This window comes from Dipodomys spectabilis, unplaced genomic scaffold (genome assembly GCF_019054845.1).
Source record: "Dipodomys spectabilis isolate Male_0828 unplaced genomic scaffold, ASM1905484v1 ptg000080l, whole genome shotgun sequence".
In the NCBI taxonomy this organism is placed as follows: Eukaryota; Metazoa; Chordata; class Mammalia; order Rodentia; family Heteromyidae; genus Dipodomys; species Dipodomys spectabilis.
Genome location: NW_024870757.1, coordinates 174,716 through 179,972, shown reverse-complemented (window position 1 = coordinate 179,972; position 5,257 = coordinate 174,716).

Below are 5,257 nucleotides of genomic sequence, written 5' to 3'. Positions count from 1 at the left end.
GGCAGCCTCTGGCTCTGGCCACCCAGCGAGGAGAGCCACTCCAGTGGCTGGTGCCTGAGCTGGGCGACCCCTCCCTGGATGGAACTGAGACTGTGAGGTCACCTCGCCGCCAAGTTCCTGTGACCTGCCAAATGACTAGCTCTATTCCAAGGCCTGAGCTGGAGCTAGCCGCTCCTCCGAGATTTGTCGGTATCCAAGATGGAGATCACCGGTGCTGGGGGGGGAGGGGTGGCCTTCCCTCCTCTGCTCCCATAGAAGGAGTGAGGAAGTGGGGCTTCTACTCACGCGGAGTCTTGGATCTCGGGTCGTCTCTGGTCTGCAAAGTGCAGGATGAAGTTGTCCGCTCCTTGTCGGTTCTTGCTGGTGTTGAGTAGAATCCGCTCGTCCGCTGCGTCTGGCTCCTTCGTCCCGGACTGCGTCTCAGGTATGCCTCCGCGGCGGTGGTCGCCGCTGCGACCCTGCCGCCGCAGCGGCAGCTGCTCAGATGTGTCTGCTTGGCTTCCCCTCTCTTGACTAACTCTCTGTCCTGTGATGGCACACTTGGTGTGATTCTCTGGCTTGGGACTGTTCACTGGAACTCTGAAACTGTTTTCTATGCAAGAGCTTGTTCAGATTCCAGCTTCTCCTCCGCCATCTTCCCGGAACTCCCCTTGTCTTGTTTTTACTGCATTCTGTTTTTACTGAAAATTTCCTTGTTTTTCTGAAGTAATGTAACCTTATGTTACCTCTTGACTTCTAATAGTATATGTTAGGGTAAGTTAAAAATAAACGTTGCTGCAGTCTTGAGCTGCAGACCTCCAGACCCCATCCTTTGTCTTATGTCTTTATTTTTCTGCATCCTCACCCCCTAATTCAGGATTCCCTTTGGTTGCCGGCAGGCTCTGGCAAGTGGTGTCTGAACAGGGACCTGAAAACCTGGGATCAAGGCAGAGGACCCTGCTAAGGTAAGAGGATGGAGAGAAACATAAAATAATAGAGAGTGGGAAAGAGTATAGTCAGGAGTAAGAAACTATGGGGCAAGGTAACAGCCGCATGCTGTATGTGCAGGCTCTCAAGGGTATGCTTCACACTCGAGGAGTGAAAGTTGGACAGAGGCAGTTAGAATTTTTCTTTCACTTTGTTGAGGAAGTATGCCCCTGGTTCCAGGAGGAAGGAACCATTAGTTTAGAAACTTAGCAAAAAAAATGGAAAAAAGGATTCAAGGACACTATGATGCAAATGGCCTCCAAGTTAAAACATTGCTGCTTTGTAATTGTCTGGTATCTGTGTAGCCTGCAGGTTCTGTGTTGGGGTTGGCAAGAGGTCTTGGCGGAAACACTATAAGACAGGTGACTGGGCTGATGGGAGATGTCTCCCGAGTTCCCATCAGGGTGAACTATCCACTAGTGGGGACATTTGGGCCCATCTGTAGTCCGGCACTTTCTGTCTGACAGTCTACAACGCAAATGCTTAAATGTTTTTTGTCTCAATGTTCGTGTGTATGTATTCTGGAATTCTTGGAATGTTTCTCCTCTCAGATTCATCCTGATACGAGATCCCAGAGGAGACTGGCTAAGACCCCCTTTTAATATCTGTTTCTCTCTAGCTCCTTTTTTACTTACACTTTCAACTGACCCCTGTTTTCTACCCTTCATTGACACTTCCTCCACCCTCTCTGGATCCAGAAGTGGGGGGGGGGGTGCGGGATGAAAAACTTGGAGGATCTAACAATAACATAAAAGGGCTGCCAGGGAGAACTCGCAGCCAGATGAGAATGCCACTGACCACCTGCAAGTGATAGTACCAAAAAGCAAAAGTTATAAAATGTGGGGGGTGGTTTAAATCCCCTTTTTAGAACAAGGGACCAGAGTCATAAAAAAAATGTGGCAAGATAGACAGAAGCAAAAGGCATGGAAAATAGTATTACAGGCCTGAGCCCTCTATATCTGCCTAGAAAATAAGCCTTATTAAAAGAACTATCCAGTTAAACAGGTTGTCATCTTGGTAAATTGTCCTGGGCTATTGTCAAAACAGTCTTAAAAGAGTGGGGCCACAGCCTGCCAAGCCTATGTATTACTTGTATCCTTAACCAGCCCAGCATGAGTTGTGACAGTCCCTTGGAGCCACTGAGAGACCCTGCTGCTCCTGCTGTTACAGCCTGACAGTTACCTGGAGGAAATCTACATTGTTACACTGACCACCACCACCGTGGAAAAAATAGACTAAACTCTTGCCTGATTCCATGTTTTGGATGGCTTCACTTTGTCCATGTTACCATATAACTACTCTAATTTTATTATGGCTACTCCTCTTGCCGTGGAGACTAGCTAACATTGTATTGTTCCTTCCCTACACTGCTTTGCCACTATGGGACTTCCTAAACATATTAAAACTGATAATGGTGCGGGATATGTCGGACAAGCTTTTCAAACTTTTTGTAAATCTTACCAGATTTTTCACTCTACAGATATTCCCTATATTCCTCAAGGACAAGGTATTGTTAAACAAGCCAATGCGCTGTTAAAACACCAAATTTTTAAATTAAAATGAGGGAATTATACCCCTTCTCTCCTGTTAATATTCTTTTCATGCTTTATTTGTACTAAATTTTTAAAGCTTAGATTGTAATAGCCTTTCTGCAGCACAGAGGTTTTGGGAAAAATGGAGAGCAAAGATCTTTTGCCCAAGTTAAGTGAAAGGATCCTTTAACAGGTGATTTGCACGGGCCCCATATGGTTTTAACTAGGGGTCGAGGACATATTTGTGTTTTTTCACAGGAAAAAAGTACATCCCGCTGGTTGCCTGAGCATTGTGTTAGGATTATGGAGACTCATTCAGATGACACAAATGCTGATACATTTTGGGCTTACGTGCTGGATTCCCCGATTGTGCACCCCACAACTTTGGAGGAAGTTGAAGTGCTCATTCACGTCAATAGATCAGCACACAGTACAAACCCCTATCCCTTCTTCCAGAACACCAAGATGGGAACTATCTCAGCTTCAGGCATTGGAGCTCCTTTATGCTTTACCACCATCTCTAAGGCTCCATTCCAGGCTGTATTATAATACTATCTATGATTCATAAAATTTGGATCCCGGACAAAAATTCATATCTACACTATGCAGATGACATCTTTGCCAACTGAACGCCCAGTTCACGCAAATTCTACTCCATCCTATATGATACCCTGTTGCATTAATTCTTCACAAATAGTAGCATCTACAAGAGAACCTCATCCAGTAAGGTGCAGGCATGTACAGTCATTTGTTACCAATATTTCTGGAACTAACTCTCAATTAATGGACTGGTCAGGAGCTTATCTTACTAATAAGTACAATCTTGGACTGTGGTGAATGAATGGGTATCCTCAACATCATGTTTGGATGCTGGTGGCTGCACTCAACAACATAACCTGGCCCAATTCATCGTTTAAAAAAATAATTATTAGTTGTGTATTACCACCCTATATAATCATGTATGGACTGTTTAATATTTCTGTGGGAGCTAATTATTTTAATGTTACCTGCTCTAATTGTTCTTTTACTAATTGCTCATATAGCGGCATAACTGAATCCATACTTATTGTTAGGCAACCAACTTTTGTTATGCTTCCTGTAAATATTTCTGAAACTTGGTATGAAGATTCTGGCATTCATGTGTTAAGACAATTGAAAGAACTATTGTGCCCTCGTCGATTTGTTGGGCTACTTTAGCTGATGTTTTGGCCTTTATTTCATTAGCTGCCTCCACAGCAGCAGCTGCTGTGGCGCTAACACAAAATGTACACACTGCCCATTATCTTAATCAGCTTGCTCCTAATACTACACAAGACCTACCTCTGTACTCTAAAGTGGCAAAACCTGCTAAAAAAAAAAAAACTAAACAATTTCAATGCTATATTCCCTCCCTAACTTACGTTTAAGGATTGCTAATGTCATTGCTTGTCCTGGAATGCTTTTGCTGATGGTTTTTCTATGCCTTCCTTGTATTATACATGCACTCCAAACTCTCTTATGAGTTTAGCCAGCCAGCTACATAAGATCAAGCTCCATATAAATGAATCCTCCCCCTTTCCCCCGAGAGGAACTGCTGCCAGAGACAGGTAAGAGGGAGTGCCAGTCTGACCAACCTAAGACAGTGCCTTCAGTTTCACTCAGAGGAAGTTTCTGATGAAGGGTAAGGCAGACAAGGTGATCCACCCAACCTGACAGGTGGGTTCGCTTCTTTAAACAAAGATGGGGGAGATGTTGGTAGCCAACAGTAAAGTTTGTTTTTCATTTTTTGTTTTTGGGTTCGGTCATGGGGCCTGAACTCTGGGCCTGGGTGCTGTCCCTCAGCTCTTCAGCTCAGGCTGTAGCTTTACCACTTGAGCCACAACACCACTTCTGGCTTTTTTCTTTTTGCTTATGTGGTGTTGAAAAATACAACCCAGGGGCTCTGTGGTAGAGGACATCACTGTGAGTCTCCTTTGTTTTTTGTTACTCATGTGGATTGAACTCTGGTCCTGGGTGCTGTGATTCAAATCTTCAGCTGAGGACGAGCACTCTACAACCTGAGCCACAGCCTCACTTCTGGTTTTCTGGTGGTTTATTGGAGATAAGAGTCTCATGGACTTTCCTGCCCTGGCTGGCTTTGAACCATGATCCTCAGATCTCAGCCTTCTGAGTAGCTAGTATGACAGGAGGGAGCCACCAGCACACGGCTAGGTTTGTGTCTTTTGAAGTCTAACTTACTCCTGAGAAAAACATATTTACGTTTCTTGTCTGGCTTGTTTTCCTTCCCAAGATGCATGATGAATACCAGTTCCATCCAATTTCCTGCAGGTGCCAGGCTTTGTTCTTTATGGAAATTTGTTTTTTAGCAGAACAGACAAATATACGAGATAGAAAGGAGTAGATAGCAATAGATAGTATATTAAAAATTTGGAGCTATTTGGTGGTGGGGAATTGATATACAACATAAAGCTAACAGTATTTTCCTGATCTGTATACACCTGCCCGAACTGTAAAGCAGTGACCCGGCTCTCCCCTGTGCCTGTCAGCCAGGAGGGAGAGCTGGCTCGGCCCAACACTGCATAGAGATGACACGTCACCAGCCAAGACTGAAAACTGAAGTTCCAGGTGAAAAACTGTCCCAAGCAAATGGGAACTGACCTGAAAGGAATTCCTAGTTGCTTGTCCCACAAGAGCAGGGGAGACATCAAACCCAAGTTAGGTTGATGAGATAAAGACTGTCACCCTCTGCTGACAGTGAGCCAGTACACGGATGCCTACTG